Consider the following 25,085-nt stretch of genomic DNA (forward strand, 5'->3'; position numbering starts at 1 on the left):
GATTTTGTGGTCCATTTTATTTAGTATCACAAAAGACAGCACAGAAAAACTCTTGGATTTAATACTATTTATAATGAAAATTCTCACTGTTTCTCACTGGAAACTGTAACGGCCATCATGGCTAGACATTCATATTGGTTTGAGAGATTTTTTGTGGAATTTAAATTAAAAAGGAAAAAAAAACATACTAATTTATTTATTGATTTATTTATAGGAAAAGCATAGTGAGATTCAAAATCGCTTATTTCTTTGTAAATATATATATATATATATATATATACTTAATCTGCTTTCAAGCTTCTCAAATCAGGGAGCAATATAATCTTACAAAAATGTTGCCAATGTGATGGCAGCCCAGCACACAGGTTTGCCCTGCCATATCATAACTGTCTGCTTTTGCCATGTCCAGGATGTATGGGCACTGTTCAGACAGTCTGTCCCATGCATGTTTTTTTCCCCAAACCTGCATGATACAACTGAAGAGGAGGTTACAGAAGCTGCCCTGGAAGCCTTCCACTTGTGATCTGCATCCTACAACATGGAATATTCTAAATATCATGGGCCTTCCCTAGCTAACAAGCTGGTTATTCTGGCTATGCATGAAGATACAGATTTGGGTCTTAATTAACATCTGTAGTTTAATCAAACCATTTATGATCCTGAGAAATCTGAACTGTAGTCTTTCTGGTTTTTCTGATGACAGACAAATACCATAAACAAAAAGGAACTAAAATAATGATTTAGTATACAAAGTGTTTGCAGCACAGCTATGGCTGTGACAAATTTTGGGGAAAAATGGAAGGATTGAGGTTCAGATTTTTCAGCGTCTGAAGAAGATTTTAAAGATAGTAGTCATGAGAATAATACATTAGGGATCTCACAAAAGTTTCTGGAGTTTAAGTTTAAACAGCATTCTGTTTAATTTCACAGGGGCTAATTCTCTTGCAGTGACAATGCTGTAAATCTCCAGTTAGGCTCAGTATTATAATAAAAGAAGTTGGCTCAGGAGAGAAAATCAGGAATAAATTGCCATGAAAGTGGATTGGCCTGTTCAGGCTGGTGACCTAGTGAAACAGTGCAGGACTTTATAATCTTCGACGCAGACAGGTCTTCATTGTTGAAGGAAGCAGGAAGTGTAAAGAGGGCTGTAATTGCATATTCTTTAATAAGAAATATAATTGTTGCTTTCTCTAAACAGATCTCAGACATATTTTAATAGTGTGCACACATTGAAAAGTCTCTGAAACACACCCTTGTACCCTAATTTGTTCATATACATTGATATATTCTAATGTATTTATGTCCTCTAAAAATGTAGTCCATGTAGAACATTTCTGATGTGCAGGGTTCCTTACTTTTTGTTGCTTTTAGATAGACTATGATGTAGAGAAATATAATGGAGCATGATTCAGTAAGAGAAATAAAGTCCAGTAGATGTGTTTGTTTTCATACTTTGAAGTTTCTGTCTTAAAATAAGGGTTTATCATTGCCATGATTATAATGATCAGAGTCTTTACTACAGTGTCAGGACTGTACTATCTTTCATACTCATTGAAGTGTTTCCAGTTCCGCAGCATGAATGAAAAAAATAAAATAAAAAATAAAAAAAATGAAGCAGTCTTTTGTTTCAGTAAACTTTGAATTAGGAAAGTCCACTTGTGAAGCAGTATCATTTTCTTTGCTGAATTCGGAGGGATTACATCTCATGTTAAACTAATATAAATCTTAGGCAATATGAGGAAAAGCGGTGTTGTACAAAGCTTATAACTACTAAAGTTCAGCAAAAGAAGACATGAGCTTCCTTTAGCAGTTTTATCTTTGAGGCTTAAATGCAGTTTATCTACTTTGCATTCAATACTCTTTTTCCGGTCATTACAAAACAACAGGTTGTTTTAACTACCATTAGGTGTACAGCTTCCTGTGAACCATGGTAACTGAGGCTTGAGATTTACAAATGATTGTTTAGTTTTTATCAAACTCCGTTAATCTGTAGAGCTAAGCAAAATTATGCCATACTTTGGAAATGAGTTCAGTAGTGACTGTCCTTCAGAAACTCTGCTATGTTTATATTGTTTTGTAATGCCACGGACAGCTTTTTCAGGACAATTGAGATCACAGATACATATTCAGTAATTTTTATTTCTGATAAGTATCGTATTTTAAAAGGCATTAATTCTTCTTTCTGGGTAATTGGAAGTGAAGAAAACATTAGCTTTTCCTCCCAGGAGGAGGGATTCATTTTATTTATTAAACAGATACACTACCAAGATTTCCAAGATTCTCCATGATTTTTCCTCTGTAGAATAATCAGCTCACAAATGTTAAAGGTTTCAGCCTTTGTACACATAAAGGTCTTTTTTGTTTGTTTTGTTGTTTCACCACAAAAAAAAAAAAAAGGAAAAAAAAAAAGCTGCATTCTCTTGTAAATTTGCCATTGGCTTTAGAATATAAATACTCATCTGATAGTACCTGGTGTGCGTTCATCAACTCCTTTTATGTCTTCCACTAATCCGTCACCCCTTGATAAAGGCTTCATTTGCTCAGGTGACCTATGTGTGAAATATCCCACTCCTAGTGCCTGAGGGGTATTCAATATCATCTTTCTGATCAAGGAAAAGTAGAACCATCTGCATATCTGCTTATGATATTTATACAACTGGGGTCTAGGAGAGTCTCTAAAAAAAAAAAGAAAAAAAAAAAAGAGAGTATCTGCAGAAAGAGTAAAAAGACCACTACTGTTTGTCATAGTTCATATGATTTGTCTTTTTTAAAACCGCATGTCTGGCTAAGATGTACTAGTGAGAGCAGGAAAATGAAATCGTGGTTTGCTACTGCTTGGCAATATTCATGCAGTGAGTCAAGTCAACAATACTGAGGTTGAGAAGAACACAAACCAAGGAGGTTGCCCATGCAAATGATGCATCCTGGTTGCTTCCTCATGAACTCTTCCATGAAACCTTGCTGCACCCATCTTGATTACATATGCTAATGCTGGCTTCTTAATTGACTCATAACAGATTTATCTGGATTTCCAACTTCCTCTTCTCTTTAGAATGTTAATTAAAAGAAAAATGATTACACTTAAGATATTCATGACAATAACAGAGCTTTCTTCTAGAGAGCCAAATTTTGCTTTTATTTATATGGGACCACTTAAAATCAATGAGTTTGAGTCTATTCAGCACTATGGACCTTTTAATACTCACATAGTATAAATGCCCTTAGCAGGAAAGGAAGATCATTCATATAACATATTTTGTAAAATTTTACCTAAGACAGTAAAATGGAGGAAAAAAAAATCAGCTTTTAGAATGAAACATTAAAAAAAAAAAAAAAGTTGAAAAAAAACAGGGTGAAAATAAGCCCAGAGTTGCTCATGGAGACATATATTCTTCCTCTTTTTGCCAAAATCAGTCACTGTCACTACTAGGCCTGCAGAAGTAGGAGAAAGAGGCCTTGGATATTCCCTTTATGGAATATGGAGATTTTGAGGTATGTCCCTATCATAAACACACAATTGTCCTTTGCTATTTCTTATGCCAGATGCTGAGTTTGTTTATTTTTACTCAGGATTTAGGAACTCTTTAAATAATATTTTTTATTTTTATTTATTTATTTATTTAGTGTGAATAAAATGAGATGTAATAAAAGCAGAATGAAATTGCTCTTTTTTCCTTTTTTATTTTTTTTTAAAAAATCTTAATTCATATTGTGAACTTGTACCAGCCATTTTAAATTTCATCCATCCATCTTTCTTTCTTTCTTTCTTTCTTTCTTTCTTTCTTTCTTTCTTTCTTTCTTTCTTTCTTTCTTTCTTTCTTTCTTTCTTTCTTTCTTTCTTTCTTTCTTTTTCTCTCTCTTTCTTTCTTTCTTTCTTTCTTTCTTTCTTTCTTTCTTTCTTTCTTTCTTTCTTTCTTTCTTTCTTTCTTTCTTTCTTTCTTTCTTCCTTTCTTTCTTCCTTCCTTTCTTCCTTCCTTTCTTCCTTCCTTCCTTTCTTCCTTCCTTCCTTCCTTTCTTCCTTTCTTTCTTTCTTTCTTTCTTTCTTTCTTTCTTTCTTTCTTTCTTTCTTTCTTCCTTCCTTCCTTCCTTCCTTCCTTCCTTCCTTCCTTCCTTCCTTCCTTCCTTCCTTCCTTCCTTCCTTCCTTCCTTCCTTTCTTCCTTTCTTCCTTTCTTCCTTTCTTCCTTTCTTCCTTTCTTCCTTCCTTTCTTTCTTCCTTTCTTCCTTCCTTTCTTCCTTCCTTCCTTCCTTCCTTCCTTCCTTCCTTCCTTCCTTCCTTCCTTCCTTCCTTCCTTCCTTCCTTCCTTCCTTCCTTCCTTCCTTCCTTCCTTCCTTCCTTCCTTCCTTTCTTCCTTTCGTCCTTAGCAAGGGACTTTGTACTCATAGTCTTGCTTGGTACCCCACCATATTGTTGCTTTATTTTTATTTTTATTTTTAAATTATTTATTATTTTTATGTTCAGTAGATTTAATCATACTATCCTATTTGGGATCTTCCCACCACTACAGCTTTTGCCACCCATAACCTTATTTTACGATCAAAGGGGAAACAAAGGGAAAGCAGTAATGTTAATAGGCTTTCCCATGCAGTCTCTCTGGGAATGGTCTTTTTATAAGTGTCTTGAACTTGACCTCTTCAGACGGCCCAAAGGTCCAACACACATTTTTAAAGTTGCATTTAAATTTTAATATTTTTATTCTGTGAAGCCATTTAAAACCTGGCCCTCAAAACACAAAGCATAAATCTTTCAGGACAGTCATACAGTAAAATTGATGTGTGCGGAAGAGAAGTTCCGGAAAACCCCTAAAGCTCTGTTGCTTTGCTTTTCATGTCGTTTTATAGATACCTTCCCTACAACACTACCAAATAATCAAACAAAATCCAATGAATAATATTGTGATTTCATCACTCTGGCATTTGAACTTGCAAATACAATTTAGCAATGAATTAGGAGAGGAAAAGTTTTGCGTTGCCCCACCCTCATTATAAAAATCTTCTTCAGAGCCAAACATTTCAGGCATTAGAAAGATTTACAGTAATAATATACGTAGCTATAATGAACTTGGGAACAAGGGAGTCTTGTAAGAGATTCTCAGAATGAGAGAGAGGTTTTGTAAGCAATTCTATCAACACTAAATAAATATTTAGGAAGATAGACTTCTCTTAGTGAGTCTGTATAATAACTGTAGTGCTAATAGGAAGTATATGATTTGGATATGAGAAGATACGTATCTCTGAGTCCATACAGCTTGTTTGTGTGGGTGAATCTAGTTCTCATTAAAGGTACTGGTTTGACTGTCCTGATTGCTGGAGTCTTCTTTCCATGAAAATAAGTAAGCTTTGTCACCAGCTGTGTAAGGTTTATAGCCATCCCTCAGTTCAACTGAGGCGAATCTCTTTTCATAGAATCATAAAATGGCTCAGGTTGAAAGACCACCTGGTTCCAGTCCCCTTCCATGGGCAGGGACCGCCCACTAGACCAGGCTGCTCAAAGCCTGGCCTTGAAGACTTATAGGGATGGGGCATCCACTACTTCTCTGAGCAACCTGTGCCAGTGCCTCACCACCCTGAGATTGCTTTTTTGAGGGGGATGGGGGTGGTCAGCAAGGCAGCCAGATGTGACAATTCAGTTTGGTAATATACATGGAAAGGAAAAATACACTTGTTAAGTAGTTGAAATTGACTTGTAGGTGGAGGTTACACTACAGCCCACCTCTGCAATGTCAATGTGCACTGTCCAAGCTTGGTAACACACACAAATCTTCATTTATTTTCCTTTGTTTACTTGTAAAAACTTTCTATGTGTAACATAAATCCAGATCTTTGACCACACCAGTACACAGAGAAAATAGGGAGACTGGGAAACTGTGATCTTCTAGGCATAGGGGAGGCAGGCAAGAGTGGCTACCAGCCACCTCTGTCTGGCATGTTTGCTCTGGTACCCTCTTTCAGTGTTCTGCTTCAAGGAGAGAGGCTGGGATGGAGCATGGCCTTCTGTTCCTGGAACTCGCCCTGGCTTCCCATGTGCCTTGCTGAGCTGAGGATGTGGGCACAGAAACAGGGAATCCCGTTGAAATTGCTGGAAAAAAAACTCTCATTAACTTAATGAGATTTGGAACATTACAAGGGAACTCCAGCTGGAACCAGATCTGAACCCGAGTGCGAAACATTCCTGAATATACTACCACAAACTTGTTTCAAGGAGAATATGTGCTCAGACATACAAATGGCTAGATTCTGATCTCGGTAACGCCAGCGTGAGTCTCTTGACTCATATAAACTGAACTCAGAGGACTAGCCCTGAAGACTATAAAATGAAGACGCACACATGCCACAGGAGACTATGAAAGGAGGGTGGAGCTATGAAGATTTAGCCACACACCTTGCTGGAACACCTTAAGACAGGTAGACCTGGCAGCAGTTGGCTGAGACGGGACTTTCATCCTGCATAATCACTACTTTCCATAATTAAGAGTACAGTCTGACTGGGTTCACACTTACTGTGCTGTAGTCTAGCTATGCTCAGGTTCTCCATACAACACTTCTTTCCTTGCTCTCTAACAAACACACATTACTTTCGTTTATTTTGGATAAGTAGCTGAACTGCCATGACTGTTGGGCTTCTTGGGGGAAAGAGGACTGACTTATGAATATCAAAAGGATAGAATGAGGAGAGAAGAAACAGATTCTCCTTCCAGCATAATGTGATAAGGCAGCAGGCTGGGCTCAAAATAGGCAGAGGAAGTGCTGAATGACCCAAGTGATGACAGGCTTGGTGGCATTCTCTTGCGTGTACAGAAGACACTTGTTTTGTCCATATGTCTCTATACTGTGGCTGAGAAACTACTGTAGTGTTCTTGTGGAGTGATATTCAGACTGCAAGTTTAATCTGAAGGGGAAAGCCAGTCTGTTTCCATGTAGTTTATAAACTTTTGAAAAATGTCAGCGGAATAAAGATCTCTACATTAACTAGTCTTTATTCTTTTTCGTCTCTGGATGTACCAAAAGCTCTTGCTTCGATCAAAGTTATTGTGAGTTTTCCTGAAAAAAAGAATTGGACCTTGATAGAGCTTTGACTTGTCACCTATTTAAGAGTGTTTTCATTACTTTCTGATTACTTACCCAGTGTTGCCAAATTTACCTTTTCTTTATTAAGTAATTTAATACTCAGAGCTCACAGAAAACTTAACATGTCATCCATCTCTTTCATTTTAACTGATTCAAAGCAAACTCCATTTCTTAGAGCAGATTATTTTTGCATTGCACATCTGAACTTGCAGTGAGAGAGACTAATACAAAACAAATAAAACCTTTCTTTTTTGAAACTTTTGAACAAGTTAAAACACATCCAAAACTGTATTCACAGTAATTGATACTAATTAAAATGCTGAAGCTGCATTAACAAGAAATGAAAAGGAGTATTTTGGGTCTTATCTTTTGCAACGTGAATGTTTTTCGTGCTTAGCTTTTCATAAACACAGAAATATTATACCTTGTATTATTTCCATGGTAAATGCTATTGCTGTTCGGCATTTTATGGGGTGTGGTTTATAATTTTATTAACACCATCTGTTGTTTAAAAGATAATATAGAATGTTTAAAAATTACCAAAAATGCTGGTGTACACAAAATCAGGAGCAATATTTGCATTTTGCTCTTTGCCTGGCAATTTATCTGCACATAAAGCTGATTTGACTGAAGTCAGTTGAATTTAACTCTTTATGGTTCATGTGATACTTCAAATATCTCCACTAGACTATGCATTAAACACTATTAGTATCATGAGCACAGTATGTATCTGAAACAGTCTTTGCTGCCAGATCTTAAAAATGCTAAAGGGTAAGGAGGGAAATGAAAGGACATATTATGAAAGGACTAAGGACCCTGAAGATCATCTACAAACAGAATTACAGGTCTTTAAATGGAAAGGCGGGCCAAGAAGATGAATGAGGAATGAATTTGTTTGCGTGACTTACATTTCTGTTAGAAATGCTTAGACACATCTAAAGGCAAAAAAGAGTTTTTAATTACTGAATAAACCTTTTTTTCTGAAGCTTAATGGAAACACAGCATCATGAGCAGGTGGTTTTACACATTTCACTCCACCCACAGCCTAAGAGCAGAGCCAGTTAAAATACAAAGGCAGGAGAGGTCATAAATACAGGAGGTAAGGGATGCTTGAGTGAACTTGGAGGAAGATCAGTGACAAAAGATCAGGAGAGATGCCTGTGGTTGGCCTGCATCTTGGCCAGGTGGAGAGCTATTTCAGCTTTGCTTAACAGGAAAACCATCATGGCCTTCTCTGATTTCTATTACCTAGCTGCTTGAAATAAACAGCCAGTTGCATTTAGGGAGAGAGGAGGGACAAAACACTATTAAATACAAGCTTGCCAATTACAATTTGATTCTTCTGGATTTATGGGGCAGAGACAATTGCCCTCTTTTGCTAGAAATGTACTGAAAAGAAGATATTTTCCAGCATGATCTCACAAAACCAAGTCTGTAACACTTTGTCTTTCAGCTACACATTTTCTGTTTGAAGAATACACAGAGGAGGACAAATCCCCTGTTACCAAAGAATGCAAAAAAAACTATGTTAATGAAAGGCCCGTCAGGCTGTTATTGGCTGCCAAAACAAATATTTTGGACTGAGAAAAACTGAACTTCAAACTAATGAGAGTCCAGGTGACAGGCATCTTATTTAACTCAATGTTATAACTTCATCTATAAGGAAAAATGGCCTAACATAGCCATTCCAGGAAAAAAAATAATCCAGATATTCTAGCATGTACTCATATTCTGGGGTAAAAACAAAAACAAAACCCAGCAAAACCAACAAAATCCAAACAGTCAAAACTCTTACATAGATGTATACACTTTGTCTTGGAATTAGGTTGATTTTTATTCTAGAATAATTATTCCACTCACAATGCAGAGTAATTATTCCCGAATAAAGTCTGTTTTTTTTTATTGCAATGAAGTGTCCACAGGGAGCTATCAGAGAGTAGTTATCCCAGAACTGCTGTGCTGCTTAACTTCCTCCATGTAGACAAGGCTTAAGAAATCATATCCAAAAGAAGATTGAGGAGAAAAAAAAAAGTGTCTGTGCATGTGTTACAGCATAAAGTGTAAGTGCTAAAAGGTATACATTGTAATGTAGATGCTGTAAACCACACATTTATCCCAGGGTACATGGTACATGGTAATAGCAAAAAAGGCTTTTGTGGAAGTGTATGTAATAAGAATTCACACCATTTCTTTTGATTTAAAAGTTACTCTCAAATATTTCAAATTGAGCTTTTGTCTTTATTCAGTGCAGGTACACTGCTTACTAAACAGTTTGTGGTGTTCCCTCTCTGGAGCTGCTGGGAAGCTGTAATTAACAGCTATGTTCAATCTTTTGGAATATGATGGCACCAGTATGATGCTGGGTCATAACTCCTTAAGTGAGCTGAGATGCTAAACTTTTGGCATATGCTGCAACAGCAAATTAAACACAAGGGCAAGAAAGAGGAGTGTTTTATTAGCTGAGCTGGTACCCGTCCCATTATATTAATACTTTAAATACTTTACTGAGATGCAGTCCACTCTCCCTCTTGCTTCAGGATGAGTGAAGTACAGTTGTAACTGTATTGATTATATTTGGGTCATGTTTTCATGCTTATTTATTTATTTATTTATTTATTTTATTAAAATAAGTCAGTATAAGTCACAAGACTCGTGGAGTTTGTGATCCTGGGTGGGAGTTTGAATGTGCTACTACTTTATATCACTCTCTGGGATTCCTTAAGTATGGGTAACCCAGCCAGAATCTATTCTCCTCTAACCCTGTCCTATCCTCATGACAGGGGTACTCTTACAGTATGCCTGGAGGGTCCCAGTGTGGCCCCTGGAGCCTGGACCCTGACTAAGCCCTTCCAACGCTTGGTCCCACTTGTGGCCCAGCACTGGTAGGCCTGGCCTCCAGTGTGCTCCTGCGCATGCATTTTGTTGCATATGGCAACTTGCACAGCTGGAGAAGGCAGTGGGGGGGAACGCAGTGTTTGAGCATGAGGTAAGAAGCACTAGTTGGGAGCACCAAAGCAGGCTGACCAGCCGTTATATCCACAGGCCAAGGCCTTCTGACAAGTACTAGAGCTATCTCCATGCCTGGTGCACAGAGCCTGACTGGTGAGAGTTTACACCTCTCAGAGTGGATCCAAAGTTTCCCGACAGCTCTGGGTATATATCTCAAGTTGAGCAATGCTGAGGTGGCCTGACTGGTCAGGCAGGGACTGACCGACCATGGTCCTGTAATTGCAGTATATGTGAAGGAGCAGAACTATGTTTATATATATATATATATATATAGATGTACATATATATATGTACATATTTTTTCATTTTTTTTTTCTGTTGTTGTCCATAGGTGCTGGTGGGAACTGTCCTCTGCAAGGTCACCAGGAAACACTCCCCAGATCGTGGGTAAGTAGTTTGTCATTTGCAGACCTGCCGCCCTTCCAAATCCAAGTGACTGCAGGGGAGGGGGAGCTCTAGAAGGTCTCTGCCAAGCCTTGCTGTGACCTTAGGTGCTGCCTCAGTGGACACGGCTCCGGAAAGGGGTGAGCCATGTGCAGTGCCATCTGGGCCCACGCTGGCGAGGTGACCCTCCCTCCGGCACTCCGGCTGCGGACACCTGTGCCTCTCTGTGCCTCCAGAGCCTCAGCCCCTGCTCCAGTCTCAAATCTTACCCCAGCACTGCTCAGGACACTTCCTCCATCTCTCCTCTCTGTGGACAATGGTGACAAGCAGCTGCCTGGCCACCCCTGCTGGTCTGTGTGGAACTGTGTGGCCAACAGCACCAGACTCCTGCTGCCTTCCCCTGACATCCAACCCACGAAGGACATGCTGTGCTTCGGACCAGACCACCAGCTTGGCCACTGGCAAAATCCCCCCTTGCAAATTCCCCTTGTGCTGTCTCATCCCACTGGCCAGGCACAGTCAGGAGGTGAACCTCTGTAACAGGGCAGTGGAGATATCTGTGCAACCTCCTGGGACCCTGTCTCACTCCTGCAGCCACACAGCACATTGTAGGCATCACCATCTCATCTCCTGCCACAAGAGGCTCTTCCAACTCTCCCTAGAAAACAGGGAGGGGAAGTTTGCTTTAAGGTGCCTTTGATTTCTCTGAGTTTGAGATGACACATTCAGCCAGCAGGCATAAATAATATTCTAATAATCAGTATTAAGAATTACTCTAATTCTGTTGGGATAATCTGTTCAATATTTGAATACTCTTCCTACTTTCTGGGGAAAAACATAAAACCAAACCGGGTTGGGAGGGGTTGTTTGTTTTTGTGAGGCTTCTGGAACTTGTTGTTTTTATAGCTTGCTCAGCAGGGCTGCCAGACCTTTCCCTTTGCATTCTGATACTTCTTCTTTGTGATCTGGACAGAAATAGTAATTGCCAAAGCATTTAATTATTTTTTTTTAACTTGTTACTGAAGTTTTTTTTTTTTTTTTTTTTTTTTTTTTTTTTTTTAGAACTGTTAATAATGTTTGGGCTCAAATTTGAAAGCTGGCTGGAAAATCCCATGCTGGAGTGATACCATTTCTATTTTTGGCACCAGATACTCGTTCCTCTTGCTTTCAACTATTTTCAGTCAGGAAAATAAAATATTTGTGCTGATTTTGATAATCAGCCTGTTTGTGCACACTTTCTTGTCAGTGATGTTGCTGAGAGTAATCTTGTTACTCTTTCAAGTACCACGAGAGGATGTCACAGTTAATGCCTTTATATTAAATGGGGAAGTCTGTCCACAAGCTGTGGAGGTATTCCCATATTAGTTCACACTTAGTTTTTTTTTTTTTTGTTTGTTTGTTTTTGTTTTGTTTTGTTTTGTTTTGTTTTTTCTTTCTTGCTGCAGTCCTGATTGTTAACTCTAGGAAAATGAGCTATGCTACAATCCAGGCTAATCACTGTGTTTGAACACTCATTTTAGGTGAGAGTAGTGGTGTTTAAAATCATGTTAGCAGGTCACACACTGATGGGAATATAACTCATCTTTTTACTGTGTAACTGTGTATTAATGTCCACTCAAACCCTTCTCTGTCGTGTCCAATCACTTTAGTATAAGGAGCCATCAGCCACCGAGACTGTAGAAGTAAGGATGTTAATTATTAAGACATTATTTCTCTGGTCTTGTTTCCCCTTAACTTTAGGGTTTCTCTGTCACATCTTTCCAAATATAAAACCTGGAAAAAATAAAAATAATAATAAAAAAAGGAATAAATGCTTTTCTTTGTTTTAAATCTTGTTTCTCTTTGTTCTGCTATAGGTAAGGGAAGTGTAATATTCTGAGACCTGAAAAGTCTGGATATTGTACAGACCTGCACGATAGTAACTACTGTATTTTTAACTTTGCATGTCTGAGGGAAAATGCCCTTCTTTGCAGCATATCCCCCACATTTCTGTCTCATTTTCAGAATGCAATTTTTGTTTTATTCATGTCCCCAACATTCATTTGCAGAGATATGCAAAGCAATCAACCTGACACCTCCAGTTGCACTGGGGGGATTGGAATTGGTGTATACGATCTCAACCTCCTGAAGAGAATAAAAGGATTACAATGGAGTCTTCATTACTATTTATTTATTTATTTATTTATTTATTTTCTTGGATTTCAGATAAAGTATCAAGATTTCTTGTTTTGATCCTGGGCAGAGACAGGCTGAGATATGATCTGCATTTTCAATGAATGGATGAAGTGAAGTAAGTGGACAAGAATCACATGGATGTTGGGCCTGTAAGTCAATCCTTAAGTTCTGCTCATCACTTTATTTATTTATTTTATTTTATTTTATTTTATTTTATTTTATTTTATTTTATTTTATTATTTTATTTTATTTTATTTTATTTTATTTTATTTTATTTTATTTTATTTTATTTTATTTTATTTTATTTTTTAAAAACACTTTAATTAAACTACAATATTTTTCCAAAACAGCATGTTGTCATGTCACTGGCCCAATGACAGTTACACAGGCTGTCTATGGAACATCACTGTGTGGAGAGAACCATGGAGCTAAAAATTGAATTAACTCTGGCATGGCCTTTCTTGTACAATGAACCACATTTATTCTGGCTGAATGACCACAACCCCGTTGATTCCTCAGTACCCTTGATGTTTCACCTTCTGATACTGAGGTGTATCAAGGTATAAAAATAAGTCTCCTTTACCCATTATGTATAAACAGAATCAATTTAAATGTGCCACTTCGCTCTCACAGACCTAACAAAAAGTCCCTTAAGGTTTAGGTTTATCAAGTTTGTGAACTTTACCCAAGACCCAAGGTGCTGACATCTCTGTATGATTCATAAAGAAACGTTCTGTTTACACATCAGCATGAACCTCAAGAAGCAGAGTTTAAAAGTGGTTTGAAATATAGGACAGAAATTGAATGTAATAATGAAAAGCATTTGATTTTCCCATAAAAGTAGCAGATACAAGGTCAGCAAGTGAAACATGAATGTGCTTATTACTAGCCGTGTTTCAGTCAGGCTCCTAATCCAAAACGTTTCTTTAGAGGCTTGTGATTCATGTATAAATATTTACCAAGGTGGCAAAATTGGCACCAGAGAGCTTGTGCTTAAAAGGGGAGGTTTTCCTAAATAAACAATTTATTAGAAGAATAGGTGTTCCACCTTTACATTTTGTGAAATTATGTATGAGGTTTCTACTCTAGAGTATCCCAATGCATAGGAATGCAAACAGCAAGAACAGAAATGAACACTTTTGAATTTATTTATTTATTTATTTATTTTAACAAAACTTGGGTCAAAACAGATTTCAGAAGAGAAAATAACTGGCTCAGAAATATATTTCACTTGGAAACACCTGTGCAAGAACTCTGTGTTCTCAGAAGTGTAGTCACATTAAAAGTACTTCATTAAAATGGCTCTTTTTGAAGCATGTTAAGTCTGAAGTATCTACTCACGTAAGGTAAAATTGAAGACTGAAAAACTTGTAGATGTCTGATAGTACAGAAGTTACTGTTGTTGTAAATCAGTCTTTTCTGTGGTTAAATGGTAGGGTGGAGAAGGGTGAGGGTGAAGCCTGTAACTATCTTTTCTCTCCATCTAATTTGAGGAAACATTAAAAGATGAATGAGTAAAGGACTTTCTTACTTTTAGGGCATGTTCACAGCTCTCTGAGTTTAGCTGCTAAACCTGCTAACCTTTTTTTATTTCAAAACTTTTAGTAAAATAGACTTCAACTGACGGAAAGCTATGTGGAAGGTACTGCATTTTTCAGAAGCAACATGCTCCTAGATTGAAGAAGCAAGATTTCCAAGCCGTGTCAGATGCTGTTTGGGAAAGGAATTTTACCTGTCTCTGCTCTGCCTCCCATATGTTGGCTGCTCATATTGTAGCAACACTAATGAACACTAATGGACCTTAATGATAAGGAAGTTCTGCTCAAACCAAAGGCATACAAGGGGCAGCACCATTTCTCTCCACAGGAGGACAACAATCAGAATTGATGTGCAAATAGCCACTGGCAGATGCTTGTTAAAGATCAATGACTTTCCCTTTATTTATTTTTTAAGCTTTTTTTTTTTTTTTTTTTTTTTGGGGGGGGGGGGCAGTCTTTGGTGAATTTCTAATTTAGATTGCAAGCTGTAAATAGGAAGTGAATCCTCTAATTTTAGGGTTGCACAACTCTCACTTTAAAAGAACAGCACATGGCCTGAATATCTAAACATGTATATTTAGGTGTCTCTTTTGGCGGATGCTTTTAGAGCATTATCCCATTTACCATGATCCATGAAACAGCATCCAGGATTTGCCTAAACATTTCATTTCTTCTTTTCCTCCAGCACGTTATTGTTATTTAACTGTTGTGGAGCATTTGGTCAAACAGTAAGATTGTATTTACATTCCAAAAGTGATTTGTGGCCTCAGTCAAGGATCAGGGCTGTATGATGTTTCTTTGCAAGCTGTTTTGTTTTTGTTAAATTACTAGGAAAAAAATTATTCTGACCCAGCAAGTTTATAATCAAAGTGTACAACAGGATATAACAAGGGGCTGAGATGGGTGAATAGACTGTAAACATGTCAAGAGGAGGAGGAGAAAAACATATTTTTTTCCATAAGAAATGCTAATTTCCACTATTTACCTGTTTGGCCACTGTTTCTTCTGGGATATAGATTCCAGGAAAGATTATTTGCAAATGAATGAGTCCTTGATCCTGAAAACACCTGTGCAGGTGGCTAAATCCACACATTTGCTTTAGAGGATTGAGGCTCCAGGGTTTTACATTTTTATAACTTCATCCTTGTGTTTGATTCTGCTTTTTATTTCTATATATATTTATTTTTTTATTACCTTCTTGCCTAGTGTCATAGTGACAAAATGGCAATCAGGCACTTCTGCTTTTATATTTACAGTAACTTTGAGTGATCATATGGGGACTCACACAGGAAAGCATAACTTACTTTGAACCTCCTACCCTTTCCTCATGTATGGCTTAAAATAAGTAGGCACAGTTATCAAACTCTTGTCAGGACTTGTAACTTGTCTGCAATAACAAGGTTAACCAGCAATAGCAGTCTATGCTCTGTGGTTGCATGCCAGTAAAACACTGACAAATTGAAAACTGTAATGAGAATAAACACATTATGAATATACCAAGCACATTGACACTTTTGCATTAGGAACTGTGGTCTTGGTAAGTTGCCTTGTCCTGACCAACCCCTGTCTTTTGAAATAGGGCTCCATTTTAAACTTATCGTGTGCTTTAAAACAGTGGTAATAAATGTGTCCCATGTGCCATAACCCTAGGTTTTCAGGACATAGTTTAAAATGATTTGCCTGCTTGGTGTATTCCTGCTTCCCCCAGTAAACAAGACTGAAAGTTAATAACAAGAATGGTTTCATAAATGAAAACATAAATTGTCATGGAGCTGAATAGAGTTATAATTTATAGGCAATCAAAATCTTCAAGCAATAATTGTTCTATTATTTTTGTTTGGGTTTCTTTCAGTGTCTGTTTTTTTTTGTTGTTGTTGTTGTTGTTGTTGTTTTTTCTTCTGCAGATATGATTTGGCATGTGCTGATTAATAAAACAATAACTGAAAATCATTTTCCAGCAATGAATTCTCCTAAAACGAGCTCAGCGATGTTTTGTAAATCACACAGAGGATTCTACAGACAGAAAAGTGTGACTTCCTGCTTTGGTATACAGCATGTATACACACAGCAGAGATGTGAAAGAGTGGGTTACCACACCATTGTTTGGAGCTAGAGGTCTGAATTTGGCTGTTTGCTTTTAAAAGTGAAGGGTTTTGTTTGATTCCCCTCCACTGCAGGCATTGTCTGGGAGTACAGAGCAGTGCAGTCGCAGGCACTCGGTGCGGTGGGCAGCCCTGGCACAGAGATATACAGTTCTCAGCAAGCAGGTGTGTCGCAGTCAGGAGCGAGCTGCGTTGGCACTGCTGTGCGGGGAAGTTTGCACAGCAATTGCCAGCACTGGCTGGAGCAGTCATTATCTTTCTGCTTTGCTTGAGTCTTCTCAATGTCTGCCTAATTTCCCCATCCTTCCTGCCCCTCCAACAGGTGATGTTTGGCATGTACCCGTAGGGGACATTTCACAGAGGGTAGGACAGCAGCGTAGGCAGGGAACTTTGGACCCTGGAGTAATTCAGATAAAGCAGGGTGATGCTGCTGGTATCTGGAAATGAAAGAAAATGCTTCTAAGGCTTTAAAACTGTTCGTGTTGCAGAGGTTCTACTCCCAGTCGAGCCCTGGCATCCATGCAGGACCTGACAGGCTGCCTTGTGGGTGTCCTAGGCAGCCCGGGAACTGCGGCAATAGCCTTTGTTGTCACTCAGATTTGGGGAGCAGGATGTCAAAAAGGTAAAGGAAGGAGGTGGGGCCATAGACCTATTATCCTTCTTTATCAGCCGTGGAGCTGGGCCAGTACCTGAGGGAATAGTATGGAGTGTGATTGCTTGCCTCCCATGGAGAGAGGGTGCATGCCTTGAGACTGTAGCTGGGTGGTTTTACTATCCTGCCAAAAATTCAGAAATTTCCCTCCTTATATCACGATGAAACAAGTGTTTTAAGGCAACTCTAGAGAAACCAGTAACCAAGAGGTTATTAGGACACTCAGATGGAGAACAGACACTCGTGTTGCAAACCCTATGTTTCATTCAGATCAGACATTTGAACCTGCTGGATGCCACATATGACAGGTGTTCCCTTTTCACTAAAAAAGCAGTCAGAGAGAGGCTAAACTGGAGAGAGAAGAAACACCAACTTGGATTAAGACAGTCTGAAGCTGTGGGTTTAGCATCAGGTGCCATTTGGTCATTGCCCCACTTCAATCAAGTTCCCCCCTTGAGAAGAACAGGTGATAGCAGAAGGAAAAGGACTGTGCCAGTCCCCAAAAGCAGACATGTTCCATCTTGCTCTTGATGGTAGGTGTAACAGGTCACTAGCACAAAGGAGAATGTGTATATACAAGGATAAGCAAGCAAGGCTTGCTGCCTCTGGAAATGCTTTGTGGGCTGCAATCCATCATACTCTAACTTCAGTGTCCTGAACAAACCCATTCAAGTGCCTATTTCTTCCTGTGGGCTATACAGAGAAATTAGGGTCTCAGATCAGTTACCTGGACATAGGAGTCTGGCGTCATTTGAGACACCCTCATATCCCCTGCCTGGCCTGCAAATTCCTGCTTCATAAGGACACGGTTATCCTGTAATGCCAGTGTTATACCTGTCAACCTTTGGCTGATGTCTTGGCCACTCTAAATTATTCCAAACACTTGATGCTTAATTCTGAACAAAGTAATTGAACTCCGGGCTCCTACTTTTAATTACTTTGAATTGCAGGTGGTCTACATGCCTGGAGTAAAGCATGCCTATAGAGGTGGTTTGAAAGTCTCTTTTCTCTCCAGGGTCTCCCCAGGATCCCAGATCATCTGGGAGCTCTATCTTGCAGTCCTGGTACCCTCAAGAAGAGCACTAACGTACTAACTTGGTTTGGAATGCTCATGCAGCACCTATCAGTGCTGGGCTCTGCTGTCAGAGGTCACATGGCAGGATTTATGTTTCTACACAGTCTCTCCTCACCCTCCTATTTTATTTTCTCTCCCTGGTGATTGATGGCTAGACTTATCTGTGATTCTGGGCTGAAGCCTATATTAATCCAATTTCTTGGATCACCTTCAGATTTGGCTTCTTTAATAGAAATACAGTATTTGCTCCTTTTCCAATCAACAGTCTTAATGCCTTCCATTTCAGTAATTTACAAATTCAGATGGCATTGAACGGGTTCTTGGAAAATGTTAAATAAAACAGATGAAAGGGCTGAAGTAACAGTATTAATTTACTCATTTTGCCTTCCCAAGATGTTAAATATAGAAACAATGCTCCAAAATAATTTTATCTTGAGTGAGCTGATGTTTGAGCTTTTCAGCCCCAGGAACAACTTTCCTACGGCTGAATTTTAGAAACTGTTTTAACTACCTGTTCTGTCAGGTCATCTGCCATATCGATGTGTCTGGCATACCTGCAATCTTCATTGGAGCTAAAGAAAACTTTTTCAGTGATTCTCTAGCACTGCCTTTGGCTACTCTTTGTAGCCAAACTAAAGGTAAACCTGTGCTGCAGACAGTAGCATCACATGGAACTGTGCAATAATACAGAGCTTCATGAAGGTTAATAGACTCTGCCAAATAGACTTTGGCTGAACTAGCCAATAACCACCATCTCCTATTCAAATGTATGTGATTTAGTCCAAAACCAACTGTCAGTCACAGTAGGGGCTGTGTTACTAAACTATCAGTGCACTGTCATGCAAAAAATGCTTCAGGTGCATGGCAAAGTGGTACCAACTCACTGCTTTGCTATAATTATATGGATGTAACTAAGGAGGAAAAAGATGTTGTAAATCTTCTCTTTCATCGAGTCTTTCTCTGTCCTCTTGTCTTTCTCCAAACAGTAATAATGGCAACAAAATGCCAGATTAAACCCAGATTAAAAAAAACAGGTGTTAAAATGGAACATTAAAAAAAAAAATAAATAAAGTCAACAGAAAACCAAAAGAAGAATTGGCAGTGTGTAAAATCGTTTCTTTGTTTGATGCTTCCTTCCCAATGGTTCAGATTATATTAGCATTTTGTAAAGATTTTTTATAAGTATGGATGTGGGAAAGAAATACTGCCAATGTATGTGCCACATATAGCTTAGTAGAACCGTGTGAGTATTCTCATCAGCAGGAGAAATATATTACCTGGCACTGAGGCAAAGAGTTTGCAGAAGATAGAAGTGTTCTATAGAATTGCTCTAATCTCAGTTCAAAAAAAAATTTTTTTTTTGATTTAAATATTATTTTGTTAATGTTAAATTAGGTCTTGGAAGTTATAGCTGAGAACAAGACCCTAATACAGTGAGTAAAATGACACTCTAAATAAAAGTTATTATTAGAGCTCAGCAATAAGCAATTTTCAAATGGCACTAACATTTTTAAAAGTTATGTTTCTGTTACAGAAAAGGATGAACTATCATAGTCTAAAACAGCAAAGCATTTTACTGTATGGCATTGTACCATTCCTCTTTTCCTCTGAGCTCTGTTAGGTTTATAAAATTTCCTGCAATCTAGAAGGGTTCAATAAAACTGGCTTAAAAGGTACAGAACACCTTTTGCTCTTTTACAATCCCTCTACAACATGGTGAAGCTTCTCCTGCTACTAATTTTCTGTAGTCAGAGAAGCTCCAGGTACATACCATATGGGAACAGAGGCTCTAAAACATAAACAGGCCAGTACCGTACAATCATCTGCTAGTGACACAGCTGAGAGAGCTGGAACAATGCTGATGGAAGGTTGCTTCAGCTGAAACAGAGGAAAGAAAGTTGTTCAAGTAAGCAGGTGAAATGGAGAAGCAGATGAGAAAATTACGTTAAAGCTTCCTCAGCTGCAGTAACCAAAGTGAAGTCTCCTTAAATAGGTATTTTGTAACTGTGCTCTCTAATCCAGGAAATTATGTGAGAATGAAAACAGAAAGTTGCAACATTCAGGTTAAGGGCCAATAACCCCCTCTGAGACTACACTTTCTATCAGGGCACTGATAAGGGCAAACTCTTAATGATTTATTCTCCTGACATCTGATCGCTTTGATTTTCAGACAGATTTTTAAGAAAGTATTTTAGCATAAATAGCATAATATGTGCTTTGTGAAAGTAACAGAATTACCAGAATTACAAGACAGTGCTGTATAAAAACTTTAGCGACCAAAATGTCGTTGACATTTTATTGAAGGAGCTGTTCCATGACCTTCCGTCTACTCTTTTTTTTTTTTTTTTTTTTTCTTTCAGGACATTGAGAACTGGCTTTTACAGTTGTCCCTGAAAAACATTTAAATGAATGTTTATTAGTAGGTAATCACTTTATTTCCTTGATGTACACTTCACTTGTATACAATTCACATTTTTTTTTCATTTATATTATTTAGCAGGTTTTTTGAACAATCTATATAAACTATTTGGAGACAGCTTTAGCAAGCAGCAGTAATATACAAGTGGGATAAATTTATCTTTCAAAAACTTACATTTGGTCTTGCATGTTTTCTTGTTATTAAGGTTAGCTCTCACTCTCTCTTTTTCAAATATCCAGTCTTGCATTTTTAGGTATCTTGCCAATATTGCTTTAAATTTAGGGTGTCCATTTTTACTTCTCACTCAAAATCTAATTCATTTATTCTCCATGAACTTGAAAACACCTTCATAATGTTTAGTCCCTTTTGGCTGTAAAAAGTCTATGATCTGAGCAAGGCATTATGTGCCTCTTTATTATGGTACTGTTTCTCTGATAAAACAATTAATCATTTTTGTCTTATTTATTTTAAATAAAATAAGCATAAAAGTTATTCTCCAAGAACTTTGTAAGAGTAATACTTCAGCTGTGAGACAGTCAGAAGGACTATTTTTATTTGGATCATTTCAGGAATCTGGTTTATCTCATAGCCCAACATCTAGTTCTGTCAGCAAAACTAGGGGAAGGCAAACTGAAGTGGGGAGTGGGAAACAGGAAAGTCTTCACTGCTAACTCCTCTGTATCATTTAATTATGACTTGCATCCCTCTCTAATATCTTTACACCAAGAATACAAGTGTCCCTTTTCATAAGAAGCCCAGCTCAGCTAACCAGGGAGGGCAGGTCAGAGCCTGGGCTCTACTTACATTAACCTCCTTGCAGGCAGGATGCAGGCTCTACCACAAGTAGTACGTGCTTTTTCACAGCTCTCCCCACACATCCACAAGGTCAGATAATATTTTCCTCTGCTAACCGGGAACAAGTCAGAAGATAGCCAGCTCATCATGCTGTTACTTATTTTATCTCTACAAATTTTAGCCAAACAAACAAGAAGGAAAGGCAGCCTTTGCTTTTGTATTGTTCTGCAATGAGGTTCTCAGAAAAGCATAGTTTAATCTGAGTTGCAAGGTATTGGTCACCAAGACTAATTTTGATGTGGCCTCAGGGTTTCCAACACTGTAAGGTACTGATTTAATCACTATTTGCCCTTCACAGACATTTGAAGGAGAAATTTTACAGTAAAACACACAAGAATGGTTTAGCTAACACCATGTAGGGAACCAGTGATGAGCATCTCAAAAACAACCAAACAACAAAAATGCTGCCCGTGAAACAGTTGAAAATATCTGCTTATGGACCCCATTTTTTTTCCACATAGTGGGCACAAGCAGGTGGCTGTTACAATGTCATTTTTTCCAGTTAGGTTTTTCTTTTAAATTCCATGACTTGAAAATTCTGGGTATGCAAAAATCTTCTACAACCACTGCTTATGTATAGGAAACACACGAGAGAGTTTTCACAAAGGAACAGCACAAAATTTATTTTCTGTAGAATAAATAACAAACTAGTTGGCAGTTAAAGATTCTGTGGGGTGGCTTTTAAATGAAGATAAAAATCATTGGTAAAATTTTAATTTTATCAATTGCTGAGGACACTTGCAACTTCTTGCAGGAAATAGGAAGACGACATTGTCTTTGTGTTTTGTCACAAAAAGAATGTGTAAATATGCACACAGTTAATTACTTTCAAAAGGCAGACTGTCAGTTAATTTAGAAAACTAAGAGGCTCCTCACAAATACACAAACATTCATACATTTGTTTAACTTTCTGCAAGTGTTCCTGAGTCCATAGTTTTTTATCCTCTTTAAATAAAAGTCTAACAATTTATTTTTTTGGGGGGGAGACGTGGGGTAAACAAGGACTTCCTTGTGCTGCACCACTATCATATTTTTCATTTAAAATCAAATAACTATTAGACTCAACTGTGAGTATTTTCTCACTATTTTTATTACCTACATTTTGGTTGATGCCTGCCTCAAATAAGTGGAAATGAATGTTGGTTGGTAATTCAGCGTTGCAACTGTATTACTGGCCACTGCAATGATGAGAAATGCTGGCCAAAGTGATTCATTGTGAAAATTGTTTAGAGACTTTTCCCATAACTTTCACAAGCTAGTAACGTCATCACAATAGCAACAAAACCGAGTAACACTATTTTGATTCCTATTGCTATAGTTTACACATATGATATATAGGGATAGATTGACATTTCCATCATTATGTAGCATAAGTGGCTCAAGCAGATTCATATTCTCCTATGGTAGGCCATGTACCTTGCACTAAATTATTTTCATTTACTACCAACTGACAACACAGGGATGTGGGCATGTGGCATAGCCTGGAAGGAAAATTCACTCCTTACATTACCAAAACACAGTGAAAAAGACATGTGAGGGACCTCAGTTCCTCAATCCATGGAGCAGACATTTAGGAATGTGAATTTACCACAGAGAAAAATGTTTGTGGGCCAAAGAAAACAGGAAAGAAGCAGAGATGAAAATAGAGATGCAATGTGGTCAAGGAAAGACCAGGCTGTGACTGAGCTGCTACCAAGGGTGCATCACTTCTCCTCGTAATATTAACAAGAACTTCTCTGATGCATATCTTTGCAAGTAGCTTTGTTTTCTTGCAGATTAAGATTATGCACTGTATCTTTTCAAGCATTTATAATTCAGAGACCATAGCTGAAATTAGATCCTAAACACATATGTATAAAATTTGTTTTTGATGATTTTACACCATGCATATAATAGAAGTTCAGTATGCTATTAAGCTAAGGTTGCTTAATCAAATGTCAAATGTTTTCTATTCCTGTCTTCATTTCTCTTTTATACTGACATGTCTGAACCTGCATCTTGATCCACAGTCTACTGAGTTACTGAGGTCAGTGAGGGTCTTCTCTTGACATTAGAGGACTTTGGGTCGCTTGTGTCAGTTCCTCAAGACAAAGGCCCTATCCTTTGAACTCATCAGTGTGGGGTTTACAGTGGTAGTGCCCAGTGAACTAGGTATGTTTGCTGGGTCAGGGGAAGTCTGCTGCGAGTTCAAAACATCTTAACTACTTAGAGGAGACCTTGCTCAGATCAGTTCTATGAATACCAAGAACAATAAATGAAATTCAAACTTTGAAACTACGAAATTAATTTCCATTCTAGAGAATTAAGAGAATCTAGAAGGATTGGATTCTCAAGTACTGAGGTGACCAACATTTCTAAAATTCACCAGCATGCAAGCTTTTGCTGAGTAAACTATAAACTTCCACGCTATTGCAGAATGACTGTCAGTTCCTGCCTTATAAAATCTAAATGTAGCGTGCTTTTTTTTTTTTTTTTTTTTCAAGGAGTTAATCAAAGTACACCACCAAGAATATGTCATTTCAAGAATTATCATCAACGAACTCATTTGAACCCAGCCCAGCTGCTCCCTGAAGCTTCAAACAGATGCACCACTTATTACAGGTACTCTCCCTCCCTTGTTGTCCATCACACCTTACTAGAAAACAGAGAGAAAAACTGTTATAGCTACAGAGAAGTCTGAAGACAGGTTGACACCAAAGATGTGTTTCTCTTCTCTCAGAAGGCTTTCTTTTTGCATTCACACAGTGGCTGATAAACATTTTGGCAGACTTATGCTTCTGGATGGTTTATATTGTTTGTACCAGTTATGGACAGTTTCCCCAAAATTTCAGATCACCCGTGGTTAAGAGCCATGGATATAACAATGGAAGTGTTTTTGTTTATTTGTCATATCTTTTTTTAATCATTATTATTATTTTTGGCTTTGATTATTAAATGAAAATCTCACCATGCATGCGCTGTACTAACTTTCAATGGGAAAGTAACTTTCTGTAAGTAGTCTTTGTACGTCTCCTCTTTAAAATAAACATGTTATGAAAAGCACTGCAAACTCCACCGGTTCGTGCAGTGTTGTTCATCTCTAAAAAAAGAATTTGTAATTGATTCCTAGAACAGAGTAACGATCTGTTAATACTTGCATTATTCACTAGGAGTACATTGAGTAATACCGGGAGAATTAGTGTAACAACATATCTTGTAACACTATCAGGGTTTATAAAGTAAAATGGACATGTAATGGGACAAGAATGTAACACATTAGTCAATGACTGTGAATCAAAATTATTCTATGTTATTAAGTAGGTCTAAATGTGTTTAAGTACACCAAGAGAGAGTCAAGACAGTAAAATACTTTTAGGCTAAAGAAAACAGAAATCACACCACCTTACCCTAAAACTTGACCCAGGCAATTTTTTAGTTACAGTACTGTGTAAATCCATAAAGTCAGCTATCACAGGCTCTCACTTTCTTGAATGTTTTAATTAAGGGGATTCTATCAAGGTATTTCTTACTGAGAATGCACACAAAACAACTAGGGATGGGTGAACTAATTTTACCTCATTACAAGCACATTCAAAGACCATTTCTGACCATGAAATATTCTTGGTTTCTTTTTCTTTTTAGAAGATGATCACATAGAATAATATGTAATGATAAAATACGGTAGGTAGATGAGAAGAAAACAGTAAGGGATAACAAATATGAACGTAGTATGATGATTGGTTTAGATAATACAGATAGAGAATCTGAAAGGATTACTAGTATAGCCTTCTACACATTGTACAAAGAAATATCCATCACATTAGGTAGTTG

General features: G+C 37.8%; 1 long non-coding RNA gene across 7 annotated transcripts in view; it reads left to right on the plus strand.

Annotated features, from left to right (window-relative positions):
* LOC311431928 overlaps positions 1-24,317 on the plus strand; it is a 31,969-nt gene extending 7,652 nt beyond the window's left edge. Inside the window, exons 3-6 of one of the 7 annotated variants that reach the window (XR_014689708.1) lie at positions 10,407-10,462; positions 12,665-12,783; positions 12,985-13,194; positions 23,759-24,317. This is a non-coding gene — a long non-coding RNA (uncharacterized lncRNA). Of the gene's footprint in view, positions 1-409; positions 2,268-10,406; positions 10,463-12,664; positions 12,784-12,984; positions 13,195-14,239; positions 14,275-20,361; positions 20,425-23,758 lie in introns of those variants that run through there. The other 6 variants (XR_014689710.1, XR_014689709.1, XR_014689711.1 and 3 more) reach the window with 6 other exon arrangements.
* The last annotated feature ends 768 nt before the right edge of the window (positions 24,318-25,085 follow it).

Source organism: Aythya ferina (genome assembly GCF_964211825.1).
Source record: "Aythya ferina genome assembly, chromosome: 2".
Classification (NCBI taxonomy): Eukaryota; Metazoa; Chordata; class Aves; order Anseriformes; family Anatidae; genus Aythya; species Aythya ferina.